This window comes from Vicugna pacos, chromosome 14 (assembly GCF_048564905.1).
Source record: "Vicugna pacos chromosome 14, VicPac4, whole genome shotgun sequence".
Lineage (NCBI taxonomy): Eukaryota > Metazoa > Chordata > Mammalia > Artiodactyla > Camelidae > Vicugna > Vicugna pacos.
Window position 1 is genome coordinate 29880175 of NC_133000.1, and position 22018 is coordinate 29902192.

At 35.3% G+C, this 22018-nt stretch overlaps 2 pseudogenes; one reads left to right on the forward strand and one right to left on the reverse strand.

The window, feature by feature from the left end:
* The first annotated feature begins 8127 nt into the window (after positions 1-8127).
* Positions 8128-9578, forward strand: LOC102544108 (glutamate dehydrogenase 1, mitochondrial-like; annotated as a pseudogene).
* Positions 9579-21524: 11946 nt separating this feature from the next.
* Positions 21525-22018, reverse strand: part of LOC102543853 (kinesin-like protein KIF21A) — a 53488-nt pseudogene continuing 52994 nt past the window's right edge.

Below are 22018 nucleotides of genomic sequence, written 5' to 3' on the forward strand. Positions count from 1 at the left end.
ATTATTTTTAAATTGAAGTTGCTAGTTGCATCAACTTTTTTTTCTCTTCTTTGAGTTACAAAGTATGTGAACTAACATATTTAGATTAACTCTCATTGCTATATAATAATATTGTTATGTAATAACAATACATAATAAAACATTCCATTATTAATTTGCTAATTAAAAGAACACTCAAACTAATATAATTTTTAACATTTACTGAATGCTTTCCAGATAACATGCTAAGTACTTTCATATCATCACATGAAGTAAGTATTCCCATTATATTTACAGGGAAATTAGTTTTATGAGCTTAAATGACTTGCAAAAAGTCACAGAATGTGGTCAGCAGAATTTTAATATGACCTCCAAGATCCCCTTGCCATGGAGTACGTGCATGGTATAATCCCTGGATCTTTGAACATCATGGATTTCACTACTGGGATTAGGTTGTTATTTGGCACAGTTCATTTTAATAAAGGGAGATTATCTTCAGTGAGGCTGACCTAATCAGGTGTTCCTTGACAAAGGACTGGTGCCTCACTGAAGCCAACAATTCAAAATCAGAGTGAAAGCATAATGGAAATTTGACAGGAGAGAAAATTATTCTTTTCTTTTTTTTTGTCTTTGAAGATAAGCATCACATGGCAAGTTTCTACAGGTGGCCTCAGTGAACTGGAAGTAGCCCACAGCAGACAGCCAGCAAGTGAATGGGAACCTCAACCCTACAACCACAAGGAACTGGATTTTGCCAAAAACCTGAAATAACTTGAAAATGAATTTATCCTAAGAGCCTTCAGGCAAAAAACTAAGTATAGCTAACACCTTGATTTCAGGCTGAAAAGAAGCTGAATTGAGAACCCAGTCATGTTGTGCTAGGTCTTCTGATTCTGACCTAACTGATGTGTCTTGTTTTAAGTCACTATGTGTGTAGTAACTTGTTACACAGCATCAAAAAGTAATTATACAAGAGAAGTCAGAATTTACTTATAGGAAACCTGATTATATTGTCTCTATCCCCACCCTATTCCTCTAAACAGTCTAGACACTGCTTTGTGAAAACAGACTTATTCATTGCTCTTGATTGAATATGTCTTTCTTCAGCCCTATGTGAATCACTCTGATTTAATGGAAAGAGAACTGGACTTGGAGCTGATAATATTTATCTCATAAATTAAATAAAATGATGCCATTTGTTTACCCATTTATTTATTTGGAAATGTCTTGAATGAACTAACATGCAGCAATTGTTCAATAAACTTAGTTTGCCAGCTTGCTCATAATTAATACTCAAATTATAAAACTGGAAAGTTACCAAAACTATAGTACATCTTTACCAGTTATACATAGAAACTTTCTTTCATTTCTAATGCTTTCCCTGGCTTAATATAACACTCTATAAGGAAAAAATTCCTACTTACTATTCAAAATTTGCTAGGTTTGTATTTCCCTGATCTCTCAGACAGAAGCAGAAGCTGATTAATGGGTTCCAATTTTGTCTTAAACACTGTACACACATATAGACGTTATTTTCTGGGGGCATATCAATGTCTTATACATGTTCATATTGCAAGTGCGTAGGAGTACATGTATATGTAGTCAGTAAATGTCTGCTAAATGAATTTTTGAAATCTTCTAAGAAAGATAGACATTTAAAATGTATAAATATCTTAAACTCCCTAACTAATAGCCATAAAATAGATAAACAACAAGTGTATACTATATAGCACAGGGAACTATATTCAATATCTTGTAGTAACTTAGGGTGAAAAGGAATATGAAAATGAGTATATGTATGTTCATGTATGACTGAAGCATTGTGCTGTGCACCAGAAATTGACACAGCATTGTAAACTGACTATACTTTAATAAAAATATATATAAAAAAGAAAAAAGTATGAAGATAAATTAAAAGATTCCTATTGAGGATTTCTAGTTGATAAATCTAAAGGCATACAGAACTTTAAAATAAACATCAAATGCATTCTCTAACTTTGCTCTCACTGACTAAACATCAAAAAAAAAAAGTTTTTTGGTCAACAGATGAGGCACTGATTTATATGTAGAATGGATAAGGATTATTTTCAGGTATTTATTTGAGGAAAGCCCTTAAGAAAGGAGAGATTAGAAAATGTACTTTTGCCAGAAAACTCTACTCAAGCCTTGTTATGTCTAATTTCTTATTAATTCCAATATGCTATGTTTATAATTGTTTTTTTTTCTCTTTTTGAAAATGTAGCTCCTTGTCTCTAAGAAAATAACTTGTCTAGGAAAAACCTCAATTTTTTTCTAGTCTTGCAGGGCCCACTGGGGTATCCGCAATGTGAGGCCTCTATAGACAGCCCAACTATCCATGCAAATCTGCAAGGGGCTAGGTTCATTCATCAACACCATCCATACTGCCTGTAACTCGGCCCATTGGCTAGACTGGCCTTCTCCTATCTCATACCAGACAGCTTCAGTGGCAGGGTGCAGTGCTACTGCAACCCAAGTGGGTGGGCTGTCCTTGCAAGATCCATCTGTATACCAAGCAGTTCCTGGGGGTGCCTACTATAAAGGACAGGTGCTTTCCTTGTCCTCCCAGCAACAATCCAAGGAAGATTTTGTAATCCTTCACTTATTACAAATGAGGTGCAGAGAGGTTAAATAGCCTTTCCAAGATTGTATCGCAGACAGGTGAAAGTATTTATATTTGAAATTGCACTTGTTTGTCTCAAATCCTGCCCTCATTCTAGCAGATCTCACTTGTCAAAGGCAAATAATCCCATCAGGAAGAAGGAATTTAGAAGATGCAGCACAATTTAGAGTCAAGCGTCTATTTGTGTTACCATTCAGGTAGTTGAATTGCTTTTAAGGAAGAGGGAAAAGGTAAGACTGAAAAGTTCAAAGGTTAGCCCATGGTGAGCTAGGGTCAGGAAGGATTAGGCTGGGTGATAGTGCCTGAGGAAGTGAGCCATGGGTTTAGGGCAGTTTCCAGAATCCAAGTGTGAACTAGAGTGCATATCAGTAAATTAAGTACCTTGAGAAGATATTAGGGTAGGTACGAGTGTGGCCACAATGGGAAGAATGTTAGGGTTGATGGGGCATCTCAGCTTCTTTTATGGGTTCTGGATCCCAACAGCTGGTGGATCTGAACCTGCCTTTGCCAAGATTAATTTGAAGAAGGGGGTGAAGTTTCATTTTTCATGTTGATAACATTCAGTTTATTCAACTGAAGAGAATTTGAAATTGGGAAGAAAGTAAAACAACCCTTCTGCACATCCCCATCACATTTGTATGTTCTTGATTATTAATTCATAATAACAGTTGTAGAAAAGTTATCTAAGATGATATTACTCTATACGTGTGCATGCATGTGTCTATGTGTAGTTTTCTTTGACCTGCATGTATATACATCTTTTCTATGGATCTTTGCTGTGCTAGTTAAATTTTCCACCTTGACGTCTGTTTTATCTGTCATCCTTTGGAAAGGTGGTAGAGTGAAATGAAGACATTTTCCAAGAATATACTTAAACAGTACTAGGACATACACATTGGGAAGTGTCATGAGATGTTACTACTAACTTGTGATATTTGGCAGACATGCCTTTTTATACTCTATAGTATTCCTATCTGGGCTTCTTGAAATCCTCCTGCTCTTGTCTGCTTTCAAAACATAAAAAGACAGCTAAAACAATGCTTCCTCAGCAAAATCTTTCAAAGACATATGTGTGATAATCTTATAAATACTCTAGCAAGAGACATCTCATGTGAATTTAGTTTTTTGTTTCTGTTTTTATTTTGACAAAATTGTTATTTTTTTTCTGTAATATTAGGCTCCAGACAATGTTAAAGGTAAAGTAAATTAAAACAAAACTAAAAAGGTAACATAATTACTGATGGTTTGTTTGTTTGACTTTTATGACAGATCATTTATCAAAGTCTTCAGGAAATCTGCCTTAGCCTAAAGGTATAGTATTGCTAGCAACTTTCTTTAAAACTTTGATCAGTTAATATTTTCAAAATATGTAAAGTGTGCCACTTGGTATAATAAATATACACTATAACATGAATGGGAACTTTTAGGAGTAGTGGGAATGAACAAGTTGTTATACACAGTAATGCACAGTTGTGTTTCAGGTTAGGCTCTTGATTATAAATTCCATGATAAACTGTGCTGTTGTGTTATTGTTTTTAACAGTAGAAAACTGGAATTGTAAGCTCTATGAGTTTAAAGATAGTGTTTGGTTTGCCCCCATTTTCTCTTTATCACTTAACACAGTGCTTGGCAACGAGAAGATGCTCAGTAAATAATTGTTGAATTGTAGTTTTTTTAATGAAAAAATCCAAACAGTGTGATAATAGGTTAAGGGGCCATAACAACCATGAAATGATTTATGTGATGAGCCATCATGTTTCCACTCTGATTTGAATACTGCTGATTCAAAACAGTGAAGGAGTTAGAGTCTTTCTGAATGCAGAATGAGACAAGGAAGTAATCAAATCTTGAAATCAATTAACTCCCAAATATGCATCCAGGATTGATATTCTCTGTTGTGCATAATTACCAATTGATCTTAGTTATTCACTTAGTGCTAAATGCACCTATCTTTTTTACTGTCTTGGAGTATCCTAAGCTTCAAAGCTTCATAGGTACTCTTGGTATGGCCTGGCTCTCACTTCTCCCTTCTCCCCATCCTTTCTTCCTGTCTTCCTTCCTCCCTCCCCCTTCCCCTTCTTCCCTCCTATCATTCTTTCCTTTTTTTGTTGTTCTTTTTCTTTCTTTCTTCTCTTTCCTTCTTTCCTTTTGATATATTTCATCTCTTTTTAAAAGTTCTTTTTGTTTTTTTACATTTTTTGTTGTACCTAATCTATTTGGTTTTCTAATTTAGTTGGTTTAGCCAGTTTCAGTAACTGAATACTTCCCTCTCTTTTTATTCTTTTTTTTAAATTTTTTTCTCTTTTCTTATTTATTTATTTATTTATTTTAACATTTTTTATTGATTTATAATCATTTTACAACGTTGTGTCAAATTCCAGTGTTCAGCACAATTTTTCAGTCATTCATGGACATATTCACACTCATTGTCACATTTTTTTTCTCTGTGAGTTATCATAACGTTTTGTGTATATTTCCCTGTACTACACGGTGTAATCTTGTTTATCTATTCTACAATTTTGAAATCCCAGTCTATCCCTTCCCTCCCTCCACCCACCTGGCAACCACAAGTCTGTATTCTCTGTCTGTGAGTCTATTTCTGTCCTGTATTTATGCTCTGTTTTTGTTTGTTTGATTTTATTCTTATGTACAGTATAGTTCTTTAGTTAGTAGCCATATATTTTCTTTGTAGCTATGCTAGGTACAACTTTGGCATTCAAATGAACTTTGTATCTCTGGTTATTGAGTTTGTTTGTTTGTTTGTTTTTAATCTCCAACTAAAGCTTCTAAGAAGTTGGTGGTTATACTACATATCCTGGGCTACTGTGGAGAATACTTTGAAACAATCATAAAACAAGTGCATTCATTCACCCAGTAAATACAGGGAGGTTCCTGCATGTAGAAAGCAGATACTGTTATGAGAGAGTTCAGTCAAAACAAGGTGTATATCCCTGCAACCTAAGGAAGGTTGAACCAAAGACTCAACTCTTATATTTACCTTTAGAATGTGCTAAATCATGTGTTCTTGAAGCTCAGAGTTATTTTTCATTCCTAAGGAAGTGTCATTGAATAAAATAACATAAAAAAGCGTCTATACAGATGATTTTGTGATTCATGTGTGTAACATACTTGAGGGAAGGACAAATTTGCCCAAGCATGAGAATATGTCCTGGCATCTTTATCATTAAGGGTATCTGTGTAGCACCTTTTTTTTTTTTTTGGTATGTAACATAATGATAACTATTCTTCATTGAGTTTTTATTATAGCCAGGCAGTTCACAAGTATTTAATTGTAGAAAGAGAGTAGCATAGTGTTTATTAATATGATCTTGGAGGTTATATGTGAATTCAAATTCCAATTCAGGCATTTATTATTTATGTGAAAAATTAAGTTTTATGAGCCTAGATTTCCTTGTCTGTAGAAAGAGAATACTAGTATCTTCCTTCAAAAATTATTATGAGGCTAATTGATATAAGCTATGCTATATATATATATATATATATATATATATAGTGTTATTATATACATATAGAGAGAAATAGATATAACATTTCATGTAGTTTTTCTATCAGTCCTTGCTTTATTGTTGTGTGCCAGGCACCTGCCTTCTGAGAGTTTTGAAACTTGGTTAATGTCAGCAACTGGGTTGCTCAAAATTCAAAGCCAATTCTTTCAGACTCAAAAGCTAAGCCTCTTCTAATGCACCACATTATACCCTGTATTACAGTCACTTTCTCTCTAGCAGCAGAATGACAAAGCACTGTGCCGATGGTGACTGTTCTTTTCAATCCCTCAGAGGGATTTATTATCTCAAAATATTCTCCCAAATGTTTCACTGATTTCTTTTTCTGAAAGTTTTATGTATTAAATGTGTTATGTTCCAAATTAGCCTATATTCTTAGCCTATAAACCTAATTTTGGCTCTGAGGAAAAAATTTACCATATAGCTATAAAGAGAATCTATATTAGTTTTTATTAATGTAAAGCACAAAAGATTGTTTATTCCTTGGGGAAAAAAGTGAATGCATTTCAACACTTGAATAATATTAAGGATTTTTCAGGCTGAATTTTTAGAGAAAGATGGAAATGCTACTATACTTTATACTAAGAGAACTACAAGGAACCCAGTACTATAGTACCCATCACCATCATCACCAACATCACCATCATCACCATCATCACCATCATCACCGTTATCATCATCACCACCACCACCATTTAAACAACAGCTCAAACTTTGAAGTGTTAAGTCAGTTGTACAGTGGGTCAAAAATAATTTGCTATTAAAAATAATCTAAGTACACATGTCTTCAAAAGATCTACTTTTTCAGTTAAAATTATTTTGGAAATTAATCATGATAGCAGGTTATCCCAGTAATCATATTCTTGTCACTTATTTGTTTTTATGCCTTTGGTGAGAAAGAAGTGGACTTACATACAGAAAGAGTCAAAGGTATATCCAAAAAAGTGAATTTTTAATGTGAATGCCACTTCTTTGGTTTCTATCAGAAAGAAAAGGGAAAAAAAAGCTAACCCAGTAAAATAATTCGGGGTAGCTACCTTGTGCTGAACATTTTATGTATATATAACCAATTTCATCTATAAATACACACATATACACAGTAATGGTATGAGCACTGACAGATAAATCAGTATCTAAAATACTTCTAAAATAGTTATGAACAAAGCAAAAGAAAGTCCCATGTTTTCAGGATTGTTGGAAATAATTAGTTTAAGGAACGATATTATTAGACATGATTTTAGCTATGCCTTACTTTTAAGGGCATACAATTTTCACATTAAGTACAGAATAGTTTTGAAAGCAAATGAAACATAAATGTTCACATTGAACACTGGCAGATAATTATTTGCAGTTTGTCTTCTTCATTATAAGTCCCTGTCTTAGTTATTGTGCTCTCAACTAGGAGTTGTTTTTATACCTGATGCTTTATTTTGTATTTTACAGTTGTGTGATTGTAAAAGTATTTTGCCAAGTTCTTAGCTTGTAAAACTGCCTATTGATACTACCCAGTGTGTGCTGTAACATAGCTGCTAGTGGTAACACTGGAAGCCGCGCCGGAGGCGGAGGCCCGGCTCCCGGGGCGGCGGAGACCTCCCCACCCCTGCCATTCACAGGCGACGCTAGCCCGCGGCCCCCAAAGTCCGCCCTCCCGTTTAGGCAGCGAGCGCCGAGGGGAGGGGGCAGCCAGGAAAGCAGGAAGCCGCGGTTTAAATGGGCAGCCCGCGCCGGGCCCTTCCTCCCTCGGTCTGTCCCCGCGCCTGCGAGGGCGCCCCTCCTCCGCGGCCTCCGCCCTGCCGCCGTGTGCCGCTGCCCGGTGGCGCACTGCTGCTGTCCCGCGCCGGCCGCCGCCCTGGGCTCCGCCGCGCTGCTGGGCCGGGCCGCGGGCAGCCCGCCGCCGCCGCCGCCGCCGCCGCTCTGCAGCCCGAGTTCGCGCCGCCCACCCGGCGACACTACAGCGACGCGGCGGCAGACCGCGAGCACGACCCCAACTTCTTCAGAATGGTGGAGGGCTTCTTCATTCGTGGCGCCAGCATCGTGGAGGATCGCAAGACCCGGGAGAGCGAGGAGAAGCGTGACCGGGTGCGTGGCATCCTGCGGATCATCAAGCCCTGCAACCAAGTGCTGAGCCTGTCCTTCCCCTTCCGGCGCGACGACGGCTCCTGGGAGGTCATAGAGGGCTACCTGGCTTAGCGCAGCCAGCACTGCATGCCCTGCAACGGAGGTATCCGTTACAGCACTGATGTGAGTGTAGATGAAGTAAAAGCTTTGGCTTCTCTGATGACATATAAGTATGTAATGGTTGATGTATCATTTGGGGGTGCCAAAGCTGGTGTTAAGGTCAACCCCACGAACTATACTAATAATGAATTGGAAAAAAATGCTAAGAGGTTCGCCATGCTTTATTGGTTCTGGCATTGATGTGCCTGCCCCAGACATGAGCACAGGCGAATGGGAGATGTCCTGGATTGCTGACACCTGTGCCAGCACCATAGGGCACTATGACATTAATGCCCACGCCTGTGTTACTGGTAAGCCCATCTGTCAGGGTGGAATCCACGGACGGATCTCTGCCACTGGTCAGGGAGTTTTCTATGGGATAGAAAACTTCATCAATGAAGCTTCTTACATGAGTATTTTAGGAATGACCCCAGGATTGAAATAAGACATTCGTTGTTCAGGGATTTGGTGACGTGGGCCTGCACACTATGAGATATTTACATCCTTTCAGTGGTAAATGTGTTGGTGTTGGTGAATCTGATGGGAGCATATATAATCCCGATGGTATTGACCCAAAAGAACTAGAAGACTTCAAATTGCAACATGGAACAATCCTGGGCTTCCCCAAGGCAAGGATCTATGAAGGGAGTATCTTGGAGGCTGACTGTGACATCTTGATCCTCGCTGCCGGTGAGAAGCAGCTGACCAAGTCCGATGCACCCAGAGTCAAAGCCAAGGTCACTGCTGAAGGTGCCAATGGACCAACAACTCCAGAAACTGATAAAATTTTCCTGGAAAGGAACATTATGTTTATTCCAGATCTCTACTTGAATGCTGAAGGAGTGACAGTGTCATACTTTGAGTGGCTGAAGAATCTGAATCATGTCCGCTATGGCCGTTTGACTTTCAGATATGAAAGGGATTCTAACTACGACTTGCTCATGTCTGTTCAAGAGAGTTTGGAAAGAAAATTTAGAAAGCATGGTGGAACCATTCCCATTGTACCCACAGTGGAGTTCCAAGACAGGATATCAGGTGCCTCTGAGGAAGACATTGTGCACTCTGGCTTAGCTTACACTATGGAGCCACCTGCCAGGCAAATCATGTGCACGGCCATGAAGCATAACCTGAGATTGGACCTGATGATGGCTGCCTACATCAACACTGTTGAGAAAGTCTGCAAGGTATACAGTGATACTGGTGTGACCATCACATAGATGGACGGTGGCTGACTTCTTCACTGCCCTCTTCACCTCTTCATCTGCAGACCTGCCACAGGAATCTCTCTTTCTTATGACTTAATAGATAATGGACACTATACTCAACAAGTGAATCCTTTAGAAGAAGAAAATTAAGGTTAGGGGGTCATGTGCAAGCCTGATAAATGTGACAGTAAAAATCAGCAATGCCTGAGAGTCATTTGGACATTCTGCCTTTAAATAACAAGTCTCTTTCATCTGGCTATGCTGTCTTGCTCCAGGGCCACTCCCCAACAGTCAGCTCTGGCCCCGAGAAAGCACCTGCTGTCCACGAGCAGTCAGTTGCTTGCCGCTTCAGCTCTGGACATCTATAAAGGGCTTTGACACATTTATATGGCATTTTCAGAAAGTGGCATGGCCCTAAAGTGAGTTATTGATATTTTACATCAGCAAAATAACTCAATCTTACAGGTTGCAAACAGAAATAAAAGCTGTTTCTCTTTATGGATTTTATTCTTTTAGAATAAAATAAGTACATACTGCTATAATAAAATTGCCTTTAATCACTTGACAAGCCTAACCTTGACTTGAGCAGTGAATGCCTGTAAACATAATAAACGAAAAAAAAATTATAACATAAAACAGTATCATTTGTAGCTTACCAATAGCATATTGTCATTAAGTTATCTTGATACATGCAAATGATGGAGGCTATTTTTTGTTAAGACTGTTGGAATTTACTAAACAATTATGACATATAGATCAAAGAATGCAGTAACCTCCTTCTCATGTTAATTAATTGTTCTTCTCTCTTGAAGATTTATTTTGTTGACTAATTGAACAATAATTCAAATAGTGTCCCAGAAAAAAATCACTTGGGCTCCCTCTTTGGAGTCTGGCTGGCTACTCTGAACATTGCCAGTGGCCCCTGGCTTTATGTCCTCTTGGAGGTCTCATATTCTGCACACAGCTTCATTCCCAGTGGGCTGCAAGCAATCTGGGATTGTGTTTTGTTTCGGAATTGTTTGGTCAGGGCCTTTTGAACAGTAGTGTCCCGGTGAAGTAACAGATTTTATTTATGTAAGAATGAGCTTTTTTTTTTTTTTTAACAATAGCCTTTCAAAAATTTCTAACTACTTTGTAACTGTATGACTTAACCTGGTGATAAAAGCAGTTATTTAAAATCTACCCTTTCAAAAAAAAAAAAATTAGTGATGTTAAAAATAGAACACAAATGGAAATCAAACTCCTTTTTTTGAGGTTATTCAATTATTAATGACTCTTATTTACTTATATTTTAGAATGCAAATCAATTTCACAGTGGCTATTGATTTTATAACATCAAATGGTGAGTATTATGACTATCCCATAATAAAAATTATCAGTGGTTGCATGAGAAACTAAATATTTATTTTCATGGGTTTAGATATTTTTCTACATATACATACTTCAGAAGTGTTAGATATAAAATTCACATAATTGTTCTTTTTTAATATTATGAAATATTTCAGATATACAAGAGACTATAAGAAATACAACAAAAGTGCATAAATAGTTCCATTCAAATTTACTAATACTGAAATATTGTCATTTAAAAAAAATAAAATTTTAGATATAGTAAGCTTATTACCTACCTGCCCTATTTCTTCTATCTTCTCTTATTCTCCATGTATAATTCTGAAGTGTGTCTAATTATAATCCTCATTTTATAGTACTTCTCTGTGTATTAATTTATATAAATGTATTTCAAGTACATGTACCTTTTGCAACTTGCTTTACTTTTACTTGATTTTTTATTTTTAAGAATGACTCATGTTAACAAATTTCTGTTTAACTAATTCAGAGGGACTATCATATAATACCCCATGAATGGATATTCATAATTTGTATTTTAAATATTTTAAGAAAAGAAAGACAGTAGACTTTTAATTTTATTTTGAAGTGATTTGGTTTCAAGCAGAATAATTATTTGAAATCAATTATTTATTATGTATTATAAGAGCATGAATCTTATTATTCAACTTTTATCATAAGGTTATATTTGTATCCAGGTTTTTTTCTAATTATTTATTGTACTATGACTCTCAAATTATATTCCTTTCACTTCACATTTCTTTCTCATTAACTCACATTTCACAAAATAATAGAATTTTTAGGTCAGAAGACACCTTAGAGATCACTTACCCCGACTATCATCCTCTTATACAAATAAGAAAACTCAGATCCAGAAAATCATGTTACTAAGATACATTTTGACTTCTTAGTACTAGAGTTAGAAATAGAGATGAGGAGACCAAACTTTAATTCAGCTTACCTTTGACTACACAATAAATTTATTCTCTAACATCGTGGCTTCAAGTTGATGAATTTTACAGATGTATTTTATTCATTAAAATATGAAACATAAACATCTAATGTCCAACTGCATTAAAATACTAGCTTGTATTTACTGATGAGCATTAACACAACAACTAGAAGAGCAAGAATCTATTTGATGGAAAGACACAGACTACTGAACAAAAGTGACTTAAGAAAATAGACAATCTGAGTAGACCTATAATAAGAGACTGAATTAGTAGTTAAAAAACTATCTACAAACTTTATGTGGACTCAGACTCAGATAGCTTAACTGGTGAATTCTACTTAAAGAGGAGTTAATACCAATTCTTCGCAGAATCTTCCAAAAAAAAATAGAAGTGGAAGGAATACTTCCCAGCTCATTCTGAGAGGTATTACCTTGATCCAAAACCAGACAAAGACATCATAAGAAAAACTGAAAATCAGTGTTTTCTTGATATAAGAATTCCTCAGCAAAATACTAGCAAACTGAATTCAGCAACATATAAAGAGAAATACACTCTGGCCAATTAAAATTTATCCCAGGAATGCAAAGTTGGCTTAATATTCAAAAATCAAATAATGTAGTACACCAATATCAATAGAATAAAATGTAAAAATCACATGGCCATCTCAACTGATATAGAAAAATAATTTTACAAAGTCTAACATACTTTTATAATAAAAACACTTTAACTAGGAATAGAAATTGACTTACTAACCTTATGAAGAGAAAATATGGAAAACCTATAGCCAACATCATACTTAAAGATGAAAAGCTGGATGCTTTCCGTTTAAGGTGAGGACTAGAACAAGGATGACTGCTCTAGCCACTCCTATTTTACATTGTACTGTAGGCTAGGGCAATCAGGCAAGAAAAAATAAATAAAAGTCATCCAGGTTGGAAAGGAAGTGGTAAGTTATTTTTATTTACAGATGACATAGTCTTATGTATAGAAGATCCAAAGGAATCCACTAAAAACCTGTTAGAACTAATAAATGAGTTCAGCAAGATTGAGAGATAGAAGATTAAAATATAAAAACTAATTCTTTTTCTATATACTTCCAATGAACAATCTGAAAATGAAATTAGGAAAACAATTCCATACAATAGTATCAAAAGGAATATAATACTTAGGAATAAACTTAACAAAGTGAGTGAAAAACATATACCCTAAAATTATATTCTGAAAAAAAATTTTGAAAGAAATTAAAAATTTAAATATGTGGAAAACATGTTGAGAAAATTCAACATTGTTAAGATGGCAATATTTTCCAAAGAGATTGACATATTCACTTTAATCTCTATCAAAATCTGAAAGGCTTTTTTTTGAAGAAATGAATAACTTACCCAAAAATGTGTCTGGAATTTAAAAGGACACAAAAGAATCAAAGCAGATTTGAAAAAAAAGAACAAAGTAGGAAGATTCGTACTCCTCATTCTCTGAACTTACTACTAGTATTCAAGACAGTGTGGGGCTGGCATAAAGATAGAGAGATAGATCAATGAAATGGAAATGAGATTACAGAAATAAACACATGCATCTAAGTTTAACTGATTTTGAGAAGAATGCCAAGACAATTCAGTTGGAGGAGAGTCTATCCAAAAATGGTACTGGGACAACTGGATAGCCACATGCAAAAAAAAAAAAAAAAAGAGGTTAGATTCTTAGCTAACATCATATACAAAATTAATATAAAATACATCAAAAATCTAACTGTAAGGTTTAAAATTATAGAAATATTAGAAGAAAACATAGGGCTATACCTTCATAACCATGGATTTGACAGTTTATTCTTAGATATGACACCAAACATACAAGCAACAAAAGCAAATAATAAGTAAATTGAACTCCATCAAAATTCAAACTTTTTATGCTCCACAGAACACAATTAGTAAAATGAAAAGACAAACCCCAGAATGGGATAAAATATTGCAAACCAATTATTTTATAGGAGACTTGTATCTAGAATGTAAAAAGAAATCTTATAACTCAAAAAAGACAAATAACCCAATTAAAATGATATTCCATTTATTCAAAGAAGATACACAAATGACCAATAAGCACAGGATAAGGTACTTTGCATACTTGTACATCAGGAAACACAAATCAAAACCATAATAAGATACTATTCCATACCTACTAGGATGACTATAATCCAAAAGTCAGGTCACAAGTGTTGGCAAGCTTATGGAGAAACTGGAACCTTCATATACTGCTTCTGAGAATGTAAAATGATGCAGCCACTTTGGAAAACTCTTTGGCAGGTCTTAAAGTTGTTAAACATAGAGTTACCATACGACCCAACAATTCCACTAGATACGTATGCAAAAGAGGCGAAAACATATGTCCACACAAAAATTTGTACATGAATGTTTATAGTAGCATAATAGCCAAAATTTAGAAACACTCCAAATGTCCTTCAATTAGTAAATGTATTTAAAAATGTGATATATTCATACAAAGGAATACTATACAGCAATAAACAGGAATGAAATATGAAGTTTGACATGTTACAACACAGATGAACCTTGAGATCATTGTGCTAAGTGAAAGAGAGTCACAGTACATCACATATTATGTGATTCTAATGTACATGAAATGTCCAAAATTGGCAAATTAATAGAGACAAAAAGTAGATTAGTCATTGTTTAATACTGGGCTGGATGGAGTGATAGGGAATGATAGTAAATAAATACACTTTTTGAGATGAAAAAATCTTCTAAAATTGACTACTGATTATAGTATATATCTGTAAATATACTTAAAATCATTGAACTATATATTTTAAATAGATTAATTATAAATTATATGAATTATGCCTCAATAAAACTTTAAAAACTGAGCCTATTCAAGTGTGATTTTTTTATTAAGTCATAGTGTACCTCTAAAACAAAATCAGATATGTTTGATAGTACTCAGGGTTTAAAATATTACAAAATCCTTAAGAAAAGAGTTATAGCTAAGAGTAAGTCCTATGAAATCTGCCAAGATTCATATTCTAGTTTGACCTATTATTACTGTGTGATTTGGGCAAGTTATTTAATCTGAAAAAAATGAGTGTGATAAAAGTACCCATGTCACAGGTTTATTAAAAAGAGGTTAAGTTAGATATGAAGTAAGTTCATGTTAGAGTTCATGCTTTCATAATTATTATTGTTATTAGTTGACAACCCAATATTATCAACCTACTACAAGTTCACTTTTCGTATGCATTGCTCCTGATACAGATGTGGTGCAAATATGTCCCAGATTCAAAGAACTGCCAAATTTTGTGGTGCAGAACACAAGCACATAAAAGTAGGAGAGGAGAGACAATTAACAAGAGCTGGAATGAATAAGGAAGATTGTCTAATGCATGTGAGGCCCAAGCTGGAGGAGGAGAAAGTGAATTTCAGGATAGAATGGCAAACTGAGAGGTAGGGGTGGAAAGCAAGATATTACTAATGGAATAGTGAAGGGATTGGGCTGGATGAAGATGCTGGAAAGAGAACATCTTTGAACAGGTAGTATTGAGCTCTGCTATGCTTGATAGGCTAAGGTGTTTAGATACACTGTGGTATTAGTGGAATTTATATTTTAACTTTGTAAATTGTGGTTTTCTTAAAGAAATAGGATTAGTGGCATATTGCCACCATTGGGTAACAATTCTTATATTTGAGAGTTAGGTCAAATAACCATTTAGCCAAGTAGTGGTATTGTTTAGCTCTGTCTCCAGTGGGCTTTTGACCAAGAAGCAATATCCCTACCTTAGAAAGAAGTGTCAAAGGAAAATTGCACCAGATAAGTTTAACAGCTAAGGAAGATTTTACTCAGGACTTTTGCAATAGAGATCGATACTATTGCAATAGAAGAGAGAAACTGAATTCAGCTCTTCCAAAACAAAAGGTGAGAGGGTTTTTAAGTGCTGTGTTGAAGTATTGGGAAAGTACTGAGGGATGCTGGCGGGGGAGCTGCCCTGTGTGCTCAGGCTGGCTGTGTTTACTAATTCCCACTTGTTGTAGTTAGGCTCCTACTCTCCCACAGAGACTATGTGCTATCTTTCTTGATGATTATATTTCAAAGGGATAGCTCCCAGGGCCCTAAGAAAGACATTCCAGGATTATAGAAGATTTGCATCTCAGAGGAGCAGAGAAAGAATGTGTAATTCCAAGTTTTCTGAAGTATATGCTCTAAGAAATAAGAGGTCAGGGGCCTATAGTCAGGAGAAACCTTTCTAAAGACTAGTCCAGCTGAAGGGGAACATTAAGACCCATCTTGGTCAGGAGACAGTCATTTTAGCAATTTTGTCATGTGGAAACAGCCCGTGAATGCTGGTAACCATTTGGAAATATAACTGCATTTACACAATGAGTTATTTTTAAACCAAAATTGTTCTGGGTACAATTGTATGCATTATAAACCAAAGGGAGATCTTTCCTTCATTTGGTTTCTCTTTGGATCTCAAGGCCTTATTATTATTTTTTCCCTATCAAAAAAAGAACTATACCTTGAGGCTTTCCTTCTTCAGGCAATATTTTAATGTAGAACTGAGCTTTTATCAGCTGTTACAAGTCCCATTTAATTTCCATTTTCATGTAAGAAACTAAGGGCAATTTCAGGCTGCCTTTGTGCTGGTAATTAGGGCAAGTGAATCTCAGTGTGTTTAAGTGCTAGCATGTGTATTACTTCATCTCTCAAATTTATCTTTATTCAAATGCAATATCCCACAACACAGCATACTGAAAATTCAGAACCTTGAGATGACCTAGGTGATCATAGCAGTAGTAGCTAAACCTTATATTTCTATGGTGCTTTATAATTTTTAATCACTTCCTCATACATAATCTTATTTTATCTTCCCAGTAAACACTGTGGTAGGATTTATTACAGGCTTTTACATTTGCTGTCCTGGAAATGGCAAGATTTAGAGGTGGGCTTCTAGCTTAATGTCTAGTAAGAAACTGAATAATTTTTTCAGATCTTGGTAATTAATTAGCACAGATTTCAAAATCATTATGCTCTCCTCTTTTAAGGCGATTAAATTAGGATATGGATGAAATAATCAATTTCTATTTGTGATACAGCTTTAGGAAGGCTTCAGAATTATTGAAGCCCATTAAATCAGTTGGGACCCCTGACTATAGGCATAAAGATTAAAGCTAAAATCACCCAACTTTTAAAAAATAAAGATTACAATAAAATAAGATTAACAAAAGCACTCTTATCCATCATCTGAGACTGAAACTCAAGAATAGCCTATGGCATTGACAATGAGAAATAATTCTTGAAAAAAATCTGCATATGATTAACATATATTTGAGAAACTTTCTACATGTCTTGTCTAATGTAAAATATCACTAAGTCAATCTCTATCCGAAAGATACTATTCAACATACTATGAATATAGGCAGAAAACATAATTTTTAGTACTTCAATCTGAAATAGATATCAAGAAAATGTCCAAAAATTATATGTTTAGCCTGATCACTTATATTTGAAATATTTTTTTCTGTCATCAGGCAACCTGCCCAGTCCACTTCCCTCCACTACATGAATCCAACTGAATGCTTATGGTATGGCACTGACAGCAGTAGGAGAAATCATTCAACATTATGACAGTGATAGAATGTTCCCAGCTTGGGGTTTTGATGCAAAACTGCCTCCAGATGGAAGGATATCTCAAGAGTTTGCTTTGGGTAAGAATACACGGCAAAGATTGACAATTTAGAAAAAAAATATGTTGGATTTTTTCATTAGTTTGCTCCTTATGTTGTGATCATTCATGTAGCAAGTTCTTGTGACTATACACTCAGCTCAGTTTTGGTAAATGATTGGTTTAGGAGTGTGTGATTAATGGAAAAAAAGGACAATTACTTAGATTAGTAGTAAATCTACCTGAAGTGCCTCTGATTTATAAATAGGGGCTCTATTCTGGTTATCTATTTCTGCATATCAAATCTCCCTAAAACTTACAGGCATAAACCAATACCTTTCATTGTAATCATCATTTGTGGGTCAGTAATTGGGCAGAATACAATGGGGGGTGCATTTCCTTAAGATGTATGGGGCCTCACCTTGGATGGCTTGACTGGCTAGAGATGGCTGGAGATAGCTGGAATTCTTCTACTGGAGCCATACGCCTAGATTTCATTCTGTCTGTAGATTATTCAATTCCTCTCCATGTCATATTTCCTGGAGCTACTATGTCTATTAAGGTGGCTTATTTGCTATGTCTGACACCTAAGGATGGCTGACTTAGCTGGGCTGCCTAGACATCTTGCCTTTCCATATGGTTACCACGGGTTTCATCAAGGTACAGTGGTGCCAAGGTAGTCAGATTTCTTACACAACAGCCAATTTCCCCAAAGTGAGTATTCTAAAAGGCTTGGGCAGAAACTGCAGGGCCCTTTATGCCATAGCCTTGGAAGTCCCAGAAAGTTATTTCTCCTACATTCTCTTGGTCAAGCAAGCCACAAAATTTAGCCCAGTTTCAAGGTAGGGAAGTAACCTTCACTTCTCAATGGGAGGGTCATCAAAGAATGTATAGCTCTCCTTAATTCACCATCTTCTAAAATGTCATTTCTTTTCAAATACAAAGGGTTAGTTATGGCTGGAATTAAGTTTTTCAAATGTGATGCAATAATTATGGCTATAATTAATTATGATCTCAGTGTAAAGAGAAGATATGACTGGAATAAATATTTCACAATTTAATCTTTAATTTACATAGATCTACCCCATACTATATGATTACAAATAAGCAATGTACTGCTTTTTACCTTCAACATAAACTTCAGATAGTGCTTATAGGCCCAATCAACCTTACTCTCACTTGCATTTTCTGATGAAATAATGGAAAAATCAGTGTAGGAAAAATGGGAAAATTTTTACTGTTCCTAATAGAAATGTTTCCCTACCCTACAGTATATCTTATAAAAGTAAACTCTTCCATGCCCAATATTTTTATAGGTCTATTTTGTTTTTATTCTTGTTACAAAAAATAATGTTTGAGATTTTTTATAAGTTCTGCAAGAAAAATAGGCAAAAATAAATAATACAATCATTTATGAGTAATTACTGAGCATCAAGCCTGGTACTTAATACTCATTTCTTATATAATCCTCATAGCATTCTTATGTGTTAGGAACATCATGACTTATATCATGACTGTCACATCACACTATTCTATCAAGAGCCACTCATATTAAATACAGTGAAAACAGTACCTCTAGGAGTTGTATAACTTAGCTCAGAGTCACAGAAGTTAACCAGGTTTCCAGAGGACACTTGGACCCAGATCAGTCTTATTTTAGAATCTATGCTCTTAACCACTACTAAACCACATTTTATAAAAGTACATGTAATCCTACCTCTCACATATGTGCTTTCTTAATACCATTATATATTACACCCACACACTTCCAGAAGCTTTTATGATTAAACTTCATTTTTCATAAATATATTTTAAGAGCTATATTTTAACTTTTTCCCCTATACTTATGTTTATTTTCTCTATTCCATCACTCACACAATTTCAGGAAAGGTTTCTGGAAGGTTTCTTTCTTCTATGAAATCGTCCACATGCTACAACTCCAAATGTCATACAAAATGAGTATCTGTTGGGATTTTATAAATTCTCAGAGCTCTACCTATAAATAGTACATGGTATTGAGAACAGAATATAATTGCTTTTTATTCCAAGTACATGTTCTAGAAAATAATATAATGTAAAAGTCTGTATACATTTACGTATCATTTTTTTCATGAATGCATAAGTAAGCTAGACACCATTTTAAAAATCCCTAAAAGTTTTGTCTTAACCCAGTTGCAAATCCTATGAAATCCTGCCTTATTTTTAATCAGAAAGTATACGGCTCATATCTCTCTGAATATGTAGCCAAAACTTGAGAAAAAACACTGTATTTGGATCAGTTTATTAGGGTTCAAAGGCAATATGAAACCTCAGTTCTCTATTTGAAGGTTCTGGTACTTTACTATCTCCCTACTGGTAATCATCAGTGTTCTACTTTCCATTATCTGGGACATAGACAAGATGCTAAAATACCCCTGCACACAGAGCTGACCCCAGTGAATTCTCCCGTGGAACCCCACCTCAGGTAGACAGTGATATGTTGATGACATTCTCTGAGTGTGACCCTTTAGCTCAGGTTTTTTTTCAAATATTTTCATCCACAGTCTGTACTAAATTATGAATTTTATATCTCCACTCTGGATACACACAACTAACATAAAAGATTCTGAAATAATACAGTCCCAGGTGATCTCTCTCCACTGACACCATGCTCACTCTCAAGCCCGGGCAGTGGTAAAAGTGTGTAAGAAGACGTGTCTGGCTCAGCCCGGTGGAGCGTGACTGCCTCCCGGTCTTCTCATCCCATTTGGCCGCCGCCGCCTCCCTTCTTCCCGCCGCTGCTGCTAGGGGTCCTTCTCCTCCTTCTCCTCCCTTCCCTGCCTCTGGTGCCCCTGCTGCGCTCTTGCCGCTTCACTAACTACATCCAGGTATCTTCAGGGAAAAAAAAAATCACAAGACAATATTTTTAAGTGTCATATAATCCACATAAAAATTAAACTAGCAGAATTTACAAATTAATTATTCTGAGCAGGCAGTTAAATTATACATTCTTTTCCAAAATTCAATCTACAGAATTTAAAAATGCATAGTTACAACATGACATTCTCTCTTTACAATCTACCTATTTAAATAGCTTTTCCTACTACAGATGATAAAGTTCTCATCATGGCTACCAAGGTTTGCAAATACAGTGTACTTAAAATATATTTAGCAGCATATAAAAATTAGATAAAAAGGGAAAGAAACACTCCTATTAAATAAAAGTGAAATTAAAAGGTGATTATAGGAACAACACCATAGGAAAAAAGATCAAAATATATTTCTGTTAGGACATCAAAAAAGTTTCCCATCACAGAGTATATGCACAGCACTATTAAAACAATTTAACAGCATTTTAGTCCTGAGCATGGAGTACAGCTCAGCTGCAAAACTTTGGTCAATACAAGTAAACATGAACATTTAACACAAACTGTTTAACATTCTTTGTTAGTAGATTAAGGTCAACTCTATTTTATGAAAAATCATCAATAATATTCTCACATCTCTTCCATTTCATTAAAAGAGCTTTCAAATTTGGGAACCCTCTATAGACTGATATAAATACCAGACAAGAAGATCACAGTTTGACTACCATTCTTGACGTGTTTAAATATGCAGATCAGCTGAACAGACTATATAAATAAGTTAACAGTGGCTTACATTGTATTCCAGGTGTATTTTCTGACTGTCACAAAAGCAGACATCTTGTATTTCAAATAATTTGAAGGTGTCTTTTAATATCTAGACACAAAAATCCAGCCATGATTAAAAAATATGTGAATCAAGCATTATATCAATTATAAGATATATACACATCAGTAGATATTAAAATTAAGCACACAGGATAGTATACAATTTTATTAGAATACCATTTTATTCAACATTTGGACTCAGATATATTTCCCAGTTAATCCCATTCACAATTTTGCATAGTAAATGCAGGACAACATTTTCCATAAAGAACACAGAGTATTATCACAGTATTCAGTTTATGATTATCTTCATTCATGTTTAATTACTGGCAATATCTTCCCCCAGATCTCCTGTGTCAGACATTTGACCATCTTGCAAATTTCAAGCCTTCCAAATTCTCACAGTTTGATCACTACAAAATAATAAATTAAAAATGAACATGTAAAAAAATGTGGAAAGATAAAGAAATAAACTCTCAGAATTACTTATCATGGAAACATTTTCTGAAAAGGTCTTTAATAGATGTAAGTAAAAATATACATTGTCCTATAAGTGTATCAAACAGTTACCCATAATAATTAAATTTAAAATAGCTCCTACTATCAAGGGCTGACTTATTTTTGTTCACCCAACATGTGGGTACTGGGGACCAGTCATTAGACAGTCACGTTTTTCTACCATGTCTCTCATGGCTCTAAAAAGGGAGTGTTGCTTTTCTCTAATTTCCTAATAAATCTAAAGCCAAAAAGAAAGGGTTGCCATGCAATTTTATGTTAAAAAGCATTTCAAATGTTATGTGGTCCATTTCAAGG